Source organism: Bufo gargarizans, chromosome 4, assembly GCF_014858855.1.
Source record: "Bufo gargarizans isolate SCDJY-AF-19 chromosome 4, ASM1485885v1, whole genome shotgun sequence".
Taxonomy (NCBI): Eukaryota; Metazoa; Chordata; class Amphibia; order Anura; family Bufonidae; genus Bufo; species Bufo gargarizans.
This window is the reverse complement of record NC_058083.1, coordinates 515,081,885-515,102,266: the sequence shown is the minus strand read 5'-3', so window position 1 is coordinate 515,102,266 and position 20,382 is coordinate 515,081,885. Positions and strand designations below refer to the sequence as shown.

Genomic DNA, 20,382 nt, shown 5'->3' with positions numbered 1-20,382 from the left:
CCTATATAAGATCATTCTCCTGATTGACCTATTAAGAATGGATAGAGATGGGGACAAGATGGCAGAGAGTATAATAAATCTCAGCCTAGAGATCCTCCTCCGGCTTACTGGAGAGGTGAGAGATTCTGATGATATCACATTACATCATTTTCTCTATGTCTCGATGTATGGAGTGATATTTATTACTGCGTCTCGCCATAACCAGGAATACACAGTAGTGAAGAAGACCTCTAGTGAGCATTGTCAGGCCCCGGTATCTGAAGGACGGGGAGGAATCCTGAGCCCAATGTCCAGGCCGACACCTCACATCCTGATACATGAGAAAGTCAACAGAGAGAAGGTCCTAGAGCTCACCAACAAGATCATTGAGCTGCTGACTGGAGAGGTGACATCGCTGGGAATGCCAGGACATTATACATTAACGCTATGAAGGGATCTGGGTGATGACTGTATCATTCTGTTGTCAGGTTCCTATAAGGTGTCAGGATGTCGCCGTCTATTTCTCCATGGAGGAGTCTGAGTATTTAGAAGGACACAAAGATCTGTACAAGAACATTATGATGGAGGATCACCAGCCACCAAGTAAAAGACATGACTAAATACACACATCCTCTCACTAGTTATATGTAAGAAATTAATTCACTGTATGTTTTTCCTACAGTTAAAGAAGAGAAAACAACTCCCAGTCCTCTTCCTCTACAGGATGAGAGATGTCCCAGTCCTCTTCCTCTACAGGATGAGAGATGTCCTAGTTCTCTTCTACTACAGGATGGTTCAGAAAAACATCAAAGCATTCCATATGATGATCAGAAAGATGGAAATAAGGTCTCATGAAAGGTTCCCTATGATCTGTAGAAGTGCTGTGAAGATCTTGTGTTCAGTCTTGTTTTATAAACCAGTATTATATGTTATGTCCTTGTATAATGAGAAAGGTAGAGATGGCAGGATTACAGCAAACTATAGACCTTGCATGTCGTCTGGATCTTCTCACAGTTTTCTGGTCAGTAGAGACTGCTGGTTGGAATAAGGAACCAACTAGATGCATATATACAGGAGACCTGCAGATATTTTTAGGTCAGACAATGAAACATCGCACATGTAGATCCACTGTGTCTTGTGAACAGATTTTAACAAGGTTCTGCTCCGAAGTGTGTTATATAAGTGACCCCTTTCCTCCACTTTATCCACTGTACAGGGATCTGGACTTTGTTGCAGGGGAACCACTAGGCTGCTGCACTTGAAGTAGTTTTAGTTTTTTGTACAAGTGACTGGTGACCCACGTAGTCAGGAAAGGCAGAATACATGCAGTCCGATAAATGGTCCGTAGTCAGGGCAAGCAGCTCAGGATCAGAACGGAGATCAGGCAAGGATCAGGTCAGACAGCAAAGGGTCCAATCTAGAAGTCAGGCAGAAGTCTGTACACAGAACAGACAAGCTTTGCATGAAACTAGCATACTAGAACCTATTGATCAGGCTCCTTTCCATGGCTTGTAGAGATCAGAGTGCGTGCATGCCGGCCCTATAAGAGCCAGAGATAGTGTGTGCACACATGACCTATGGGCAGAGAAGGTCATTATCGGCAGGAAGCAGGCCTCAGCTTGTGTGGGAGGACAGCGTTATTCCAGCAGCCGGGACCACTGGGAAGGGAGAGAGGGATGTCTGTGGGACTGGACCACTGGAGCCCTAAAGCTATGGAGCAGGTAAACCAGGCAGCAGACGTGCCCACCAGCAGGAAGGAGAGGAGCTATAGGCATGGACCGCTGCCATAGCAGATAACTCTGCTGCCATTTCATCACTTTTTGTCATTGTAATTAATGATCTTTTCTGGTCACATCAAACCTTCCACACGACTTCTCCATCAGTCTGCTGACTTTTACAATTTCTGTTTCGCAGCTTTTAAATCTGGGTAAAGATCTGACCAATATTAAGGCTAAAGATACGTATGTGAGGAGTGATAAGCAGATCATAGAGGACATTCCCACAGATAACCACCCAGGTGAGTAGTAACCACTACATAAAGCAGAGAAGACTCACAGATTCTGCTCCTTCACTGGCTACTGATGACTCATTGTATAGTCAGGTAGTGGTGGCAGTTTGGGGGTCACATATTGTACTTTCTGACAGGTTTTCCTTTATTAGCACACAATTGTTACCGATACCAGGTGTCCCACAGTATTGATCAGAAGGTTGGGGTTATCACCCATTCTTCTCTTTCCGTAGTATTTAGAGGTTTTACTGACACTTCAGAATTTTTGGAAATGGGAAAAGCCTTATGGTAGAGCCGAAATAAAAAGAGCTGAACTAAAAGGAGCCACCAATGAACAGTAGCAGCTGCCTGTCTGACCATAAAGATCTCACAATGTTCTGCCCTAAAGAAGTAATCATAGGAGGACAAATCCCCAGTGGTCAGTGACAGCTTGCCGGCCATTCTGCTCACCCCTTCCTGCTGAAGACTTCAATGCTATAACCCACTCTTCCCAGGGGCTCTGACCAATCCCAGTATATGGGGCCCCAAAATATCTCATGGCAGCTGTTAAATTGTCCCCTTGTTGACACCTCAGAGAACACAGTCACAGTCCTGGTTTGACAACATATAGGATTATTGTATGTGCAGAGGGGTTTTATAGGGGAGCAGTTCTCTATTTTCCTTACACCGTGTGTTATCGGGTTCTAGACATAAATTGTAAACCCGGTGGTGTCCTAGTATCACACCCAAACGGAGAGGGGGGGGAATAGTGTAATCAATATTGGAGCCACCTATAGACTGTATCTAGTAGTTCAAAAAGTAATAAATTCTTCTCTGAATGTTGGTTTGCAGGAAAACTTCATTTTCACTGGAATAATAAAAGTATTTTTTATAACTGTTGCGATGCAAATACAGAGCGACCATTATTAACACCTTAAGGACCCAGGACAAAATGGGCGGTACTTTGCGCAATCCTTCTCCTCCCCTCCCATGTCCGGTGCCGCGATCAACAGCACGGATTCGGTGATAACGCCGATGCCGGTGGAGTAACCCCTCATATGCCTCGGTCAGCGCTGACCGCGGCATATGGGAGGTTTTTGCACTCCCTCTCATTAGCCATTGGGTCCCTGAGCTGCGGTGGCGGGGACCCGATGGTTGCCATGGCAGCCCCAATGCCTTACACAGGCATCAGGGCCTGTCAGCTACGGAAGCCCAGAAGATCCAGCCTAAGAGCTGGGTCTCCTAGGCAACTGTCAAAGTGAAGTCCCACAGTGGGACAAATATAACAAGTAAAAAATAAATTGTTATTTTATAATAATAAAAATTAAAGTTTCAAGGAAAAAAAAAAAAAAAAAAAAATAGGGTAAAAAAGAAAAGTAGACATATTAAGTATTGCCGCGTCCGTATCGACCGGCTCTATAAAAATATCACATGACCTAATTCCTCAGGTGAACACCTTCAACAACATAAAATAAAAACTGTGCTAAAAAATAAAATCTTTTGTCACCTTAAATCACTAAAAGTGCAACACCAAGCGATCAAAAAGGCGTGTGTCCCCTAAAATTGTACCAATCTAATCTCATCCCGCAAAAAATGAGCTCCTACCTAAGACAATCGGCCAAAAAATTTTTGGGCTCAGAATATGGAGACACTAAAACATGATACTTTTTTTTCAAAAATGCTTTTATTGTGTTAAATGTAAAAAATTTTTACATATTAGGTATCGTAACATCCGTAACAACCTGCTCTATAAAAATACTACATGACCTTAACCTCTCAGGTGAACAAAAAATAAAATAAAAACAGTGTCAAAAAAGCCATTTTTTGCCACCTTATATTAAAGTGTAATGGCAAACGATAAAAAAGTCATATGCATCCTAAAATAGTGCCAATCAAACCGTCATCTCATCTCGCAAAAATGATAACCTGCCTAAGACAATCGCTCAAAAAAGAAAAAAACTATGGCTCTCAGACTATGGAGACACTAAAACATGATTTTTTTAAATAAAAAAATGCTGTTATTGTGTAAAACTTCAATAAAAAAAAAATACATATTGGGTATCGCCGCGTCCATGAGAACATGCTGTATAAAAATATCACTGTGAACCAAACCCCCTCAGGTAAACACCGTAAAAAAAAAAAACCATTTTTTTGTCACCTTACATCAGAAAAAGTGTAATACCTAGCAATCAAAAAGTCATAAGCACCATAAAGTCACCCCAAAAAAAAATACTATTTTTTTTTTTTTTTTTTTAATGCTTTATTATGTAAAACTGAAACAAACAACCAAGATATAGTCATATTTGGTATTGTCGCATCCGTAACAACCTGCTCTATAAAAATACCACATGATCTAACCTGTCAGCTGAACATCGTACATAACAAAAAATAAAAATGGTGCCAAAACAGCTATTTTTTTGTTACCTTGCCTCACAAAAAGTGTAATATAGAGCAATTAAAAATCATATGTACCCTAAACTAGTACCAACAAAACTGCCAACTTATTTTGTAGTTTCCAAAATGGGGTAACCTTTTTTTTTTTTTGCAGTTTCTACTGTAGGGTTGCATCAGGGGGGTCTTCAAATGTGACATGGCAGCTTAAAATTATCCCAGTGAAATCTGCTTTCCAAAAACCATATGGCGTTCCTTTCCTTCTGCGTCCTGCCCTGTGCCCATACAGCAGTTTACAACCACATATGGGGTGTTTCTGTAAACTACTGAATCAGTGCAATAAATATTGAGTTTTGTTTGGCTGTTAATCCTTACTTTGTTAGTGGGAAAAAATTGATTAAAATGGAAAATCTGCCCAAAAAGAGAAATTCTGACATTTCATCTCCATTTTCCATAAATTTTTGTGGAACACTTAAAGGGTTAACAAAGTTTGTAAAATCAGTTTTAAATACCTTGAGGGATGTAGAGAAATTGAAATTTGGAAATAGTTTATTTTTTTTTTTTTTTAGAATTGACAATTTTTCTCTTTCAAAGTGAAAAAATGTCAGTCAGAATGACTTGGATAAGTAAAAGCGTTTTAAAGTTATTACCACATAAAGTGACACATCTCAGATTTCCTTAAAATGGCAGGGTTCTTGAGGGGTTAAAAATCTGTTAACTGGAACCTGTCATCATAGGTGGCCTATTTATTTATTGTACGTATGTTATACATTTATATAGCGCTACTATAGTCAGCCGGGCTATACAGAGATTAGGATCACACTGTCCCCAATGGTGCTCGCAATCTAAGTTCCCTATCAGTATGTCTTTTGGAGAGTGTTATTGACCTATTTACATGTCCCCATTGTTCAAGCTTGCCAGCTTTCAGAAACTGGTTTTGTTAAATTTGACAATTGGGTTGTTTGTAGGAAAAATCCACTATTAATGTGTACCTGGAGTCACTGGGGCGTACCACTGGATGAGGCGAGACACAGCGTCATCTCCTCTATCCTGCCCAACTTAGTCTCACAGAGCTCTGCTGGCTTCTTGATTTCAGCTCCTGGCAATGTGAAATCTCGCACAGCAGAAGACATTGGCAGGGATCTTGACATCTGCTGACTGTGGTCCCAGCATCTCCTGGGCAAACAAAGTGAGTGCTTGAAGTCGGGGTGTATACATATCTGCACGCTTCACATGTCAGGATCCTGGTGCCGGAACGAGGTCTTCTGTGTCTGCATGAGATTTCTCACTGCCAGGAGCTGAAATCAGGAAGCCAGCGGAGGTCTGCAACCTGGGCAGGATAGAGGAGATGACTCCGTTACTCGCCTCATCCAGCGGTACACACCAGTGACTCCCTGAGCTATGTTTGATGACATCAGGTACATTTTAAAAGTGTGTCTTTCCTACAAACAACCTGATTGTCAAATTCAGTTTCTGAAAGTTGGCAGCTTGTACATTGGGGACATGTAAAGAGCTCCATAGGCCACTTCTAATGACAGGTTCCCTTTAATGGATTTTTTTATAACCATTTTCACTGGAATAATAAAAGTTCTGTTTTCATGCAAACCAACATTCAGAGAAGAATTACTACTGGATGCTGTCTATAGGTGGCTGCAATATTCATTACACAATTTCCCTCTCCCTGATTGGGTGTGAAACCCAGGACACCACCGGTGTAGGATTTAGTTCTAGAACCCTGATAACACATAAGGAAGAATGTGAATTAAACAAATTACTTGAATGTGGACATGACGGCTTCACCAATCTCTGGACTCCTGGATTATGCAATTTTGTAATGTTTGTTCATTTTTTGGCCCCCTGTTTGTTGGGTTTTATTTTTCTTTGTCTAGTGGAGGACCTCATCAGAGGACTGCATCTGGTATTCTAAGTTGATAATATGATGGTGATAGCCGAGGTGGACATCGTGCTTGCTCCTTCCTCTGCCCTCCCTTTTCATGGGCATGGTGGGGGGAGTGATCATCTGTCCTTTCTCTGCTGTCCCCTTTCCCCTATAGTAGTCACCATTTTGTGTTGATAACAGTGGACTAAATATGTCCCGAGATTTGGGATGAGGATTCATGAAACGCGATCTGTGTGCCGGATTCCTCTTCCCCTCACTAGGAGTGAGGGTCCCTCTGACTTAACTCGGGGGGGGGGCGGCGCCTCCTCATCTGCCTTTATATCCCTTTAGATCATCATGGTTAGCGGCTTTTGTACCTTTGCTCTTTCTCTTGAGTGTGTGCGAAGGGGGGGGGGGGAGGTTTTGTGACACTTGATGGTGCCCCGAGTACTTTTTACCATGACAGTACCCATGCGACTAGGTCCTCCCATTCAGGACAGGGAAGAGAGAAAATGGTTCACACCCCCACCACACCTCAGTTTAGGTTTCCTGTCCTCCAGGTAGGATGTACCTATCACGGGTGATGTTGCAGATAGCTGGAAGTTATGAATAAACATCTGACTGGCTTGATCCCAAACTAAGGAGCATGTAGGTGAGCCCTATAAATCCCTAAGAGCTCTCCCTGACTGCTAAGCACATACAAGGGTCTTGAAGGTAGACGACTGTATGCCCCCGTACCTAGACTGAGTGACACCTGAAAACCCTATAATAGTGAGGGGACACGACCACCGTCTCCCTGCTCTAAATAAGGAGGGAGTCAGGGTCACCTAGAATCAAGCCAGCAAGGTAACACAATACAAGAAAAAGACTTATCTGAACAAGCAGCTACTGAAGCCTCCAGCAGCCCACTCCAATCCAGGAAGTAGTATAAACCGCAAAGTGATGCAGTATGGGAGGGGATTTAAAGGGATGCAATCAGTGCAACTAGATGACAGCTGAGAGAGGGGAAACGAGATGACAAAACGAAAGCAAAACAAAAGAACCTTAAGCAAGAGGTTCTGAAGGACGTCTGTCAGAGCTTCTCAGATATCTGGCGGTGACAGTACCCCTCCTTCTATGAGTGGACTCCGGACACTCAGAGCCCACCTTCTCAGGATGGGACCTATGGAAAGCCCTGATGAGACGAGTGGCCTTAATGTCCGTCACTGGGACCCACATCCTCTCCTCAGGACCATAACCCTCCCAATGAACGAGGTACTGGAGAGAACCGCGGACAATACGAGAATCCACAATCCTAGAGACCTGAAATTCAAGATTACCATCAACCACAATCGGAGGAGGAGGCAAAGAGGAGGGTACAGTGGGTTGGACATAAGGTTTTAATAGGGACTTATGAAAAACATTATGGATCTTTCAAGTCTGAGGAAGATCAAGACTGTAGGCAACGGGATTGATGACAGACAAGATTTTGTAAGGCCCAATAAACTTAGGACCCAACTTCCAGGAGGGAACCTTCAATTTGATATTCTTAGTAGACAACCACACCAGATCACCAACATTCAGGTCCGGAACAGGCACACGTCTCTTATCCGCCATACGCTTATATCTCTCACTCATGCTCTTTAGATTATCCTGAATCTTTTGCCAAATGGATGACAAAGATGAGGAGAATCTCTCCTCATCAGGTAAACCAGAAGCCCCCTCTCCAGAGAATGTCCCAAACTGCGGATGAAACCCATATGCACCAAAAAATGGCGACTTATCAGAGGACTCCTGACGACGGTTATTTAACCACCTCAGGCCCCCTAGCTTAACTGCTCCAGGACCGCCTAACGCACGGATGCGTCCTGGAGGCGGTCGATTCATTCCTCCTGGACGCATCCGTGCGTCATCTCGTGAGAGGCGAGATTTTACGGACCTGCCTCGTTCCTCGGGGAAGACTGATTCTGGTGGTGGTGGACCGTTTTAGTAAAATGGCGCATTTCCTTCCTTTTCCTGGGTTGCCCAATACTAAAACGCTGGGGACACCGGGGATCCACAAAACACATACGGATGTCTGAATGGAGCCTTACAGGGGGGTGATCAATGACAGGGGGGTGATCACCCCATATACACTCCCTGATCACCCCCCTGTCATTGATCACCCCACTGTAAGGTTCCATTCAGACATTTTTTTGGCACAAGTTAGCGGAAATTTTTTATTTATTTTTTTCTTACAAAGTCTCATATTCCACTAACTTGTGTCAAAAAATAAAATCTCGCATGAACTCAACATACCCCTCACGGAATCCAAATGCGTAACATTTTTTTGACATTTATATTCCAGACTTCTTCTCACACTTTAGGGCCCCTAAAATGCCAGGGCAGTATAAATACCCCACATGTGACCCCATTTCGGAAAGAAGACACCCCAAGGTATTCCGTGAGGGGCATATTGAGTCCATGAAAGATTAAAATTTTTGCTAGGCTGCAAAAAACTGTCACACATGTGGTATCGCCGTACTCAGGAGAAGTTGGGCAATGTGTTTTGGGGTGTCATTTCACATATACCCATGCTGGGTGAGAAAAATATCTCGGCAAAAGACAACTTTTCCCATATGTTTTTTTTTTATACAAAGTTGGCATTTGACCAAGATATTTATCTCACCCATCATGGGTATATGTAAAAAGACACCCCAAAACACATTGCCCTACTTCTGCTGAGTACGGCGATACCACATGTGTGACACTTTTTTGCAGCCTACATGCGCAAAGGGGCCCAAATTCCTTTTTAGGAGGGCGTTTTTAGACATTTGGATTCCAGACTTCTTCTCACGCTTTAGGGCCCCTAAAATGCCAGGGCAGTATAAATACCCCACATGTGACCCCATTTTGGAAATAAGACACCCCAAGGTATTCAATGAGGGGCATGGCAAGTTCATGGAAGATTTTTTATTTTTTATTTATTTATTTTTTGGGCCCAAGTTAGCGGAAATAGATTTTTTTGTTTTTTTTTTTTGTTTTTTTTTCTCACAAAGTTTCCCTTTCCGCTAACTTGGGACAAAAAGTTAAATCTTTCATGGACTCAATATGCCCCTCAGCGAATACCTTGGGGTGTCTTCTTTCCGAAATGGGGTCACGTGGGGGTATTTATACTGCCCTGGCATTTTAGGGGCCCTAAAGCATGAGAAGAAGTCTGGAATATAAATGTCTAAAAATTTTTACGTATTTTGATTCCGTGAGGGGTATGGTGAGTTCATGTGAGATTTTATTTTTTGACACAAGTTAGTGGAATATGAGACTTTGTAAGAAAAAACTAAAAAAATAAATAATCAATTTCTGCTAACTTGTGCCAAACAAATGTCTAAATGGAGCCTTACAGGGGGGTGATCAGGGAGTGTATATGGGGTGATCACCCCCCTGTCATTGCTCACCCCCCTGTAAGGCTCCATTCAGACGTCCGTATGTGTTTTGCGGATCCCCGGTGTCCCCAGCGTTTTAGTATTGGGCAACCCAGGAAAAGGAAGGAAATGCGCCATTTTACTAAAACGGTCCACCACCACCAGAATCAGTCTTCCCCGAGGAACGAGGCAGGTCCGTAATGAAATCCATGGACAGATGTGTCCAAGGACAGGAAGGAATGGGTCACGGAAGGAGAGGACCCGATGGCCGTGAATGAGGGACTTTGGCACGAGCGCAGGTCTCGCGAGCTGCCACAAAACCCTCAACTGACTTACGAAGAGCCGTCCACCAGAATCTCCGAGCACCCCCCGGGTGCCCAGCAAGGACCGTATCGTGGTGATCCTTAAAAACCTTGTGTCGTAAAGCGAGAGGCACAAACAACCTCCCAGGAGGACAAAGATCAGGAGCCTCTGCCTGGGCTGCCTGAACCTCTGCCTCCAATTCAGGATAAAGAGCAGACACAACCACCGCTTCAGCCAAAATGGGACCCGGGTCTTCAAAGTTCCCCCCTCCCAGAAAACAACGTGACAGGGCATCCGCCTTCACATTCTTAACCCCAGGGCGGAACGTGACAACAAAATTAAACCTTGAAAAGAACAAAGATTATCTGGCCTGTCTCGGGTTCAGACGCTTGGCTGATTCCAAGTAGGCCAGTTTCTTATGGTTGGTAAACACGGTAATAGGGTGTCTGGCTCCCTCTAGCCAATGGCGCCATTCCTCAAAAGCTAACTTGATGGCCAACAACTCCCTAACTTGATGGCCAACAACATCGTAATTTTTCTCTGCGGAGCGAAAAGGCCCAAGACTGAGCGTTGACCCTGAGCAGCGAGATGATGATCCCCACCCTCTGCTCCTCATCACCAGAGGAATAGGGAAGTAGGCGAAAATGGAGTTTGCAAGCCTCTCTAAAGCGAACAGAATTATCACTGCCCCCGGAGAATGTATCCGGAAGCAAGATCTTGGGCTCGGAATAAACTCCATGAACGCAAGCAGAACCGGTCACCTGAAACTGAGACACAGTTTTACGGAGATCTGCTACCTCCAGTGAAAGACCTTGCATGCGGTCAATCAAGGCTGAGACCGGATCCATACTTAAGACGGTTATGGCGGTTTATAATGTCACGGGTGATATTGCAGATAGCTGGAAGTTATGAATAAACATCCGACTGGCTTGATCCCAAACTAAGGAGCATGTAGGTGAGCCCTATAAATCCCTAAGAGCTCTCCCTGACTGCTAAGCACATACAAGGGTCTTGAAGGTAGACGACTGTATGCCCCCGTACCTAGACTGAGTGACACCTGAAAACCCTATAATAGTGAGGGGACACGACCACCAGCTCTCTGCTCTAAATACGGAGGGAGTCAGGGTCACCTAGAATCAAGCCAGCAAGGTAACACAATACAAGAAAAAGACTTATCTGAACAAGCAGCTACTGAAGCCTCCAGCAGCCCACTCCAATCCAGGAAGTAGTATAAACCGCAAAGTGATGCAGTATGGGAGGGGATTTAAAGGGATGCAATCAGTGCAACTAGATGACAGCTGAGAGGGGAAACGAGATGACAAAACGAAAGCAAAACAAAAGAACCTCAAGCAAGAGGTTCTGAAGGACATCTGTCAGAGCTTCTCAGATATCTGGCGGTGACAGTACCTAGAGAGCTCTTGCTCCCAGCTTGGGTTCACACCCTGGGGCTGGGGTACGGCGGGGTCTAATCACTGTTAAGTGGCCTATCCCATGCGGCGTTAGTCTCCTCAGGGAGCAGTTCGCCAAGTCTACCTTCCTCCTGCCTCCTCCCAGCATCTAGGGGAGACGCAGTGGCCATGTTCAGGCGGCTTCCAATTCAGTCTGGTGGGGTGCATGGCATCCCTTTGCAAAGATATAGGCTGAGTGCCAATGCTCGTTCTGAGCATGTGCTTGGGGATGGGCGGCGGTAAGCTTCCGGCGTCATGACGTCACTTCATGTGATGCAACGCCAGAGGAGGAGGAACCTTTTGCGTGCTGGATTAGGCATTTGGGCCTAGTGTTTATAGGAGGCCAAGGCGTGTTATAAATGGTAGCAGGAGAAGGCAGCCACCTCTATATTTGCGCACACAGTGCTGTGCTGGATTCGGGTGATTTGCGACGCGCCGACTCCTTGAAATCCTCGAGGCCCACAAACCCGGTACTGGACCTGAGGAGTGGGGAAGTTCTCTCTACATATGGTGAGAGAGATCCTCTCCTTATATTTATGGATTGTTGTTTGCTTTTGTTGTTATAGGTAGCAAAAACACCAGATGTAATCTAAGCATAAAGAAATATAGTGGATGTAGAGTAGCTTTACCAGCATGTTATGTTAGACCACTATGTCAGGGATGTTTGGATAAATTGGTTCTGGAAGAGTCACAATCCTTATCCAAAAGTATTAAGGCTTTGGTGAGATCACAAGTCTTAAGTCCCTGAAAACTAAATCGGCCGCGGTCACCAGAAAGGGCCGGTTACAGTATAGAGACCGAATCTGAAAACTCTGGGGAGGATGATAATTTAAATTCCAGCCATTCTCCGATGATTTTTCGTAAAACAGCCTAAATCTATAGCTGACCATGTTTTTGAGGGACTGAGTCCTAAACATCATAGGGTATTTTCAGTGCATGAAAAAATATGAAAGCTCTTATTAGAATGGAGTGGAAAAATCGATAGGACATTTTTTTTATATCAACTACAATCAAGAGAAAGTATATCTTTGAAGGATCTGTATCTGAGGTATGGGATAGGGCCCCCACAGTGGATACACCAGTTGCTAAGATCGGCGCTTCCATTTGAAGACCTGGGATGCCTGGGAGATCTGTTGGATAAAAATGCTGACATTTATCTTAAAAGAACTTAGGAATCAGCATCCACTAGTCTTAGGCCTGCTATTGCCGCCTCCTGGGTCTCTAGGTCTTTAAGGTTATGGTTAGATCAGCTTGAGTCGCCTATTAAGGACAAGCCTCCTAGAGAAGAATTACTTTCTTCTCTTCCTACCTTCCTTAAAGCAGCTGATTTCCTAGCAGATGCATCCACTGATGCAGTGCGTTTTTCTGCTAGAGTGGTGGCCATGTCGAATTGTGCCAGCTGCGCTATCTTGTTAAAGTCAAGGAAAGGAGACCAGGGCATTAAGGCTAGACTTTGTGCAGTCCCCTGTGTAGGTTCTAGGCTTTTTGGCCCCTCCTTAGATGATATTCTGGAAAGAGCTTCTGATAAAAAGAAGGGGTTCCCAGTTCCCCAGAAGCCTACCTTTTTTTGTAAACCCTAATCCAATTTTAGAAAACAAAGGGGAAGGCAGTGTGAATAAAAGAGAGAGATTCCCTAAAAGATCTAGCTTTTTTTAGTTCAAGCCCCAAGGAAGTAGATCTAAGGACAAACCTCAATGACGCCAGAAGTCAGGTGGGAGGAAGTTTGTCACAGTTTTTTCCTCACTGTGGTTCCATTTCCCAGAAAAGATGGATTCTAGAGGTTATAAAACTTGGGTATCGGATATAATTCCTTTCTTGCCCATTTGACTTTTTTGTTCAAATCAATATGCCTCAAGGATCTCCCAAAAAAAAACTTTAGAATTGGAAGATGTGACTCCCTTAAGCAAAGGGGTGGTTTGTCCAGTTCCCAAAAGAGAAGTAGGGAGGGGTTTCTATTCCCCTCTTTTCTGTTAGGGAAATTACCCCTGCTTCTATGATTATCGGGGTCCGAATCCAAGAAAGTTGTGTGTGCACATAGAGAAAACTGATACAGACAAGATAGCTGAACCAAGTAATCTGTTTATTGTTTGAAGAATACAATCTTGTATCAGAATTTTACTGGCAGATGTCCAACAGCCGTGGGGGTCACATAACTTGAGCGAAAACCACAAAGACAGAGAAGCAAGACAGTTTCTTATCAGAAAAGGATATGAAACTAAAAAGCTGAAGTTTCTCTATTCCGAGAATAGAGAAGGTGGGGGTCAACTGCTCGCCCCCCAGCTGCACGTAGCTGTCCTCTCATTCAACTCTGGTTTAAAGATACAAAATGGATTCCTTTCTCCCACAATTCCCCTATTTTTAGAAATCTGTGAACAGTTACCACCCAAAGGTACTTCAGAACAAGCTAACCTTATTCTGCCTTAACAGGATTCCCTTCACGGTGGAACAGTACCACAGATCCTCTCAATAATCTCGATATTGTTTCCCCTTCTTACAAACTTTATTAACACACTTAAGCGTAAGCTTGATTACAATGTAAATAACTAGTATAGTTAGTACCACTTGTGCTATCATTTGTATGAGTCCCATTAGCTAGCCACCCAGCCCTTTGAACCAGTTGGCAGGATTTAGAAAAGAGAAGGTGTCACTCTGCCAACTGTCAATTATGCACTATGGGCTTTCAACCATTTGTCACGTGTTTCCCAAATTTTTTTTCTATACCTGCTCTCACCTGGAGATTACCCTGTGGATCTATGTAGTGGCAACAACCTGGTCCTATTACTTGACCCATTCCTCCCTCCTTAGCAGTGAGATAATCCAAAATCCAGAGTATGTTGATTAGCTACTATAACTAGATGGGATTGTACATCATTTGTCTGGTTGAGGAGGCCTAACACATCCCATACTTGATCATCTAGATAATCTGTGGCTACCACCAACTTATTCCACATCTGCATTACCATTGGATAGATAATACTAAAGAACTTGTTTGCAATACTCATTTCTACAATGTGGGGTCTTCGGTTGGGCCTGCCACCAGGGTCCTCTACTTACCCTGCAATTGGGATGGGGACTGCTGTAGAGTTAAAATTGAGACTTTCATCAGTAGATCTCAGATTTTTACCAAAGTCAGTACAGCTCATATCCGCTAGTTCTCACCATGATACGGGTATGGCCAGGTAGGGCATAGTCTTGGAACTCACAGGGCTGTGAATGCAGATCCAACAGTTTTTATAATTGTCCGCATCTGTCATGTTCTTCAACATGACCTGATGATGCTTGATAAGGGCATTGTCCCAGTCATTTTTCAGGTTCACATGCAAAGCTTGAATGCTTAGAGCCAGGACTACCAGTACAAAGATCCTAATTTTCAGGACTTGGCACCTTCTTGCAGTGTGAGGCGTAGATCCAGTTGGGTTTTCCTTCTACTTTTACCGCTGTGTGTGTAGTCAGCAGAACTTGGAAAGGACCATCAAATCTGGGATCCAGGCCTTTTCTCACATGCCTCTTTATCACCACCCAGTCACCTGGTTGCAGACTGTGAGTTCCTTCTACTGTCAGGATCTGGAAGTGAAGCAAACACCTGTTTATGAGTGTGTTCCAACCTTTTTGTGAGGGCCCGCATGTAACTGGTTAGACGCTCATTATTCATCTGCAGCTGCTGGGGAAAGTACAACCCTAGCCTAGGGGCACTTCCAAACAGGATCTCAAATGGGGATAACGCTGTCTTTTTGTTTGAGGTGGTCTTTACTGAATACAGGGCCCGAGGTAAGCACTCTGTCCAGTGCCTCTGGATCTCCCACATGGCCTTTTGTATTTTTAGTTTCAATATGCCATTCAGGCGCTCAACTCGGCCACTGCTGGGGATGGTAAGCTGTATTGAAGGCTTGGGTCACCCCCTAATGCTTGCATCACCTCTCTCATCACTTCACCTATAATGTTCACCTTTTTCCCCTTGGCCAATTTTTTTTTTTTTTACATCAGATAGGTTTTTATTCTTTTTTCAGAGGTAAAAATAGAACATGAACATTATTGCACATACATGTTACAATATGAGATACACATTGTAACGGACCGTTTCAGCAGACAAGGGGTTAAAATCCGTTTAGGCGATTATGCCCCTTTCTGAGAAACAGGCACAGCTACTGCAGAACACCAAACTCCCGAACTGGATACAAAATAGCACTCTAAACTGGAACCTCGCGAATAGCTGCTAGCAGACAAACAGGAAAAGCATACAATCAGCTTACACTCCTGGCAATCAGTCTCTAACAGCATACAGGGAATCCCCCCAATAACGAGACAAGGCTCTGTGTTGAGGGTCAAGCAGTGGTCTGTGAGTTAAAATGGCCACTATCTATTATTCTCACCATGTGCTTCATCCATTGTTCTCACCATGGGAATAGTAAAATCCAAGCAAGTAAGGCAAATGATGCAATCCAGGGACAGAGGGCTCAGTCCCAAGTGCCTTAAGACCCAATAACTTAAGGGACCATAATCCCAGGGCAGGAGGCTGGCAAACAGCCCCCTCCAAAACACAGTGGCGAGGTTGGTTTCGCCACACACATAATCTCTACTAATGGATGCATATTGTCAAATCAATATTGCGTTATGAATATCATCTGACAGCAGAGCAAGATATTAATAATATTTCTATCAATGAAGGATGATGCTTATCATAAACAATTTACTCTCATGACCCTCAACCCCATCAACATCCCCCCAGCGATGAGGCAGGCACGGCATCAACCATATAGGGTAACCATCACTCCTTGAGTGTCAAACCAGCTTACCCAACATGTCAGCCCTCCTATGTTAACTTACATTTACATGCATGAGCACGCGTACACATAACACTGTATTACCTTCGTATATGTCAATTACATAGTGAGAGGTTTAGTTATATTGCATCAGTCCTATATTCCACCCCTTTGTCCCAGATTTTGTTAAACTTTTCCAGGCATTGCCTCTTGAGATATACCCCTTTTTTTTAGGCAAAGGATATCAGTCATTCTGTTCAAGAATTCTGGCCTCGATGGGGCCCGGGGTCTAAGCCAGTATAGCAATCAATTTTCTAAATGGCAAGTAAAAGAATACAGAGGCTCTACTGTCAGCAATCCACGGATTGGTGCTCTCTCCAAATGGCAGTACCTATTGCCAGAAATATTGGATATACTATAGAAGGTTCAGGAAGTGGAGGGCACTCAAATGACTGGGTATATACCCAATCAATTGCAAATATGAATTATAGAGAATTATTTATTATGGTTAGCATATATCAAATATATATAACACCACTGCGTCTTGCAATAGCAGCAGTGTCTTGGCCACAAAATTAAAATTAAGTGCAGTCAATTAGACTATGTATATCCCGCAGGATTATAAATTGCCTACTCATACAGGTGATCAATCTGTATGGCGGTATTCGCACAGCACACAAATATAATATTGTATTATAAAATAGAGATAAATAAAATCACATAATATTTCGATCTTGGATAAATCGCATAAAGGACTGATGATGTCTTGATTATTTATAATCTTATTATTATGTCCCAAACAAAGGTTAGCAGCCGAATAGATAAAGAACAGTCTTACCCCATCTGTTGTCAGAAAGCGGCTGTAGGCAGGTTCTATACTCACAGTACCTCTGGACTGATCCGATCCTAAATGGCGTTGGTGCGCACTTGGTTCGTTGCTCCCTCGGCGTCTCTCTCCACTACGGCGTCCTAGCTTCTCGTACGACGTTCCCACGTGGTTCAGATGATGGCGCCCCACGTGACCGGAAGAGTAGCTGTATTACTGTGATCAGCTGGGTAATGACGTCAGCGAGTTTGTCTGCTCTGTAGACATCAAATGGCGATTTTTCCTTTGTGGCAATTTTCGACTTATTAAATCGTTCTAAGTCCTTGTGCTGTCTGTTTGTCCTATACCGAACGCGTTTCGGTGTACACTTGCACCTTCATCAGTGGTGGACAGTATTACTGATCTCCTTATTTATAGGGGAGGGATCATTAGAGTAGCTGGAACACTAGTAAGATATGAAACGGATCCAGTAGATGTCTTATCATGTAGGAATTCTCTCTAGTTTACCCATATATAGCATTAAATTGACACAGTACTAATATTGGAACCATGATGAAAGGATAGTAATAAAGCGGTGATAGTAATAACATTTAAAAAATATTATAGTAATAACATTATCAAAATAGGCTCCCAATTAGAATATAAAATGATAATAATAATCGACAATAAAATCGGTCATCCGATTAGAATAATCGACACTAGAATCGACCATCAGATTGCATTAATCGGTAGGATGCTTGTAGTTTCCTATTTGTCTCCACAATCATCGTAAAAATGATACTCGAATTCTAGTAGTACATTATTGTTGATAACTGAAATAAATGATGATAAAAGAATAAAATCGACCATCAGATTATATTGGTCGATAGAAAACCTTTTAGTTTGTGTTATTCACGTTCTTGATTAAATATCTATATTGATAGCAGATATACTGGCTAAGAATGTGTGTGGGAAGGGGGGCCCGACAGGGAGATAAACAGCCAGACAGACCGTCCCCAAGGGGCACACCTCCCTATAAAATCCAAACAATTCTAGTTCTGCATTAAGGCCAGCAGGGGCAATAGTCTCAAATTCGAAGATCTTACGGGATTCGGCCCTGGACATGTTCGATATGATTGCCCCCTCCATGATTTCTGGATTTTCTCCAGCGCTATGTAAGTTAAGCCGGAGGGGTCCTTATTGTGATGTGTTTTAAAATGATGGGACGCTGTGTGGTTCTCATAGCCCTTTTTTATGTTACCTATATGTTCAGCTATTCTTTTTTTGAATAGTCTTAGTGCGGCCTATGTACTGTCTATGGCATGGACATTCCAAAATATAGATAATGTCTGTAGAATTACAGGATAGGCTATCCTTAATTGTGTGACTAAAGGAATTTTGTTTGGACTGAACCTGTGTGTTTTTTTTTTTTTTTTTTTTTTTTTTGTTTTTTTTTTTGGAAGTGTGTTAGTTTGCAGTTGTTGCAACTTCCACATCTATAGAAGCCTTTTAAGTTGAGCCAGTTCAAATTTTCTTTAGCTTTTTTATGGTGGGTGCAATCTTCAAACCTAAATTAGGTGCTTTAGTGTAAGAGATTAGAGGATTATTCGGCAGGGAAGGACCTATGATTTTATCTCTTTGCAAGTGATGCCAATGCTTGCGTATTAATTAATTGATTTTCTTGTATTGACCATGGAAAGGCAGAATTATCTGTATCTTGTCCCCAATTCCTCCTGTTTCTTTTTGCTATCAAAGAAGGTTTTTCTTTCAATACTTCTTACCTTAGTTAAGGCCGAATCTAGGGTATGTACTGGATATTGCTTGATTAAAAACTGTTCTTTTAATACTCTAACTTCCCTTTCGAAGTCTTCATCTAAAGTGCAGTTTCTCTTAAGCCTTCTGAATTGGCTCGTAGGGATATTAACTAGCCAGCGGGGGAGATGGCAACTAGTATATAGTATATATCCATTCTTCATCCCTGGTTTGTGATATGTACTGCATAGAAGTTTGGTACCTTTGAATTTCTTGACCTCAAAATAGAAATCAATCTCAGAGTTGCTAATCTTAGTAGTGAACTTTAAGTTCCTATCATTGACATTAATATGTGCTAAAAATTCATTTAAATGTTCTTCAGTATCCTGCCAAATAAAAATAATGTCGTCTATATAACGACGCCAGAGCACCAGACTTGTCCCCAGCTGAGGTGTAATAACCTCATGTTCCCAATGTGTCATAAATAGGTTAGCATAGCTGGGGGCAAATCTGGTGCCCATGGCCGTCCCCCTCTCTTGGACATAAAAATTAGAATCATAATGGAAATAGTTATGTGTTTTTAAAATATGTTTAACTTCTTCCAATATGTATTCTATCTGCTCTAGTTGCAAAAGCTAGTCAATTTCCAATTGTTGTTTAAGCGCTTCTAGGCCCTGCTCATGATCTATAATAGTATATAATGAGCTAACGTCCATGGTGCCCAAATTCCAATGTTCACGGAATTCCAATTGTTCTAATGTTTTTATTATGTCCGTTGTGTCCTTTATATATGAGGGGATCTTCTTTACTGCAGGTTGGAGTAGTTTGTCCAGATATTGTGAAAGGTTAGATGTTATGGAACCTATCCCCGATATTATGGGTCTACCTGGTGGCAACAGAGGGTCTTTGTGAATTTTTGGTAAGCAATAAAAAACTGGTAGGCGTTTTGGGGTATTGATGATAAATTTGTATTCCTGTTCCAATAATATGCCGTTCACATGGTCTTTATTACAATATTTTGTTAAATCAATATAAAAAGTGTGTGTTGGATCGGCTTTTAGTTTTCTGTAGGTACTGATGTCTGATAATTGTCTCTGGCATTCTGAATGGTACGAGGATGTGTCCAGTATGACAATTGCCGCCCTTCCCCCTTGTCGGCTGGTCTAATTGTAATGTTATTGATGGTTTGCAGTTCTTTAATCGCATTCATCTCTGCTTTTGTTAGATTGTTATATGTTGGCTTATTGTTCAATCTTCTTATCTCTACTTCCATATTTTTTCTAAATGCCGCGATCTCATGGCTGATCTCTTGCCTCGGGAATTTCTTGGATTTAGGTTTTAGATTTGTATGCTCATATTTGGACACTGTATTGGTCTGGATCATAGGATTCTTCATATAATACCTTTTTAGGCATAGTTTTCTAATGAATTTCTCTATGCCAATAAATGTAGAGAATTTGTCTAAATTAGTGGTTGGGGAAAATTTGTATCTGTGCATCAGAGAGATTTGTTTGGCTGAGATAAACATTTGCAGTCTGTTCTATTTGTGCGTCCTGTATTCTCTATCTCTTTTGTCTCCGTGTCTTCTTGTGTCTTTGTGGGACCGTGTTCTCGGTGGTGATCGTTCCCTGTGATAATCCTTTGTGTATCTCTGTTTGTGATTGTGTCGAACCTGGGAGTGATTGTCTATGTGTTGGT

General features: G+C 42.7%; 1 protein-coding gene across 1 annotated transcript in view; it reads left to right on the top strand.

Annotated features, from left to right (window-relative positions):
• The first annotated feature begins 718 nt into the window (after nt 1–718).
• The window catches only part of LOC122934342 (oocyte zinc finger protein XlCOF22-like), a 47,555-nt gene continuing 27,891 nt past the window's right edge, over nt 719–20,382 (top strand). The window contains exons 1-2 of the mRNA XM_044289743.1: nt 719–825; nt 1,894–1,996. The gene's annotated coding sequence lies outside the window, so the exon portion shown is untranslated. The remainder of the gene's footprint in view (nt 826–1,893; nt 1,997–20,382) is intronic.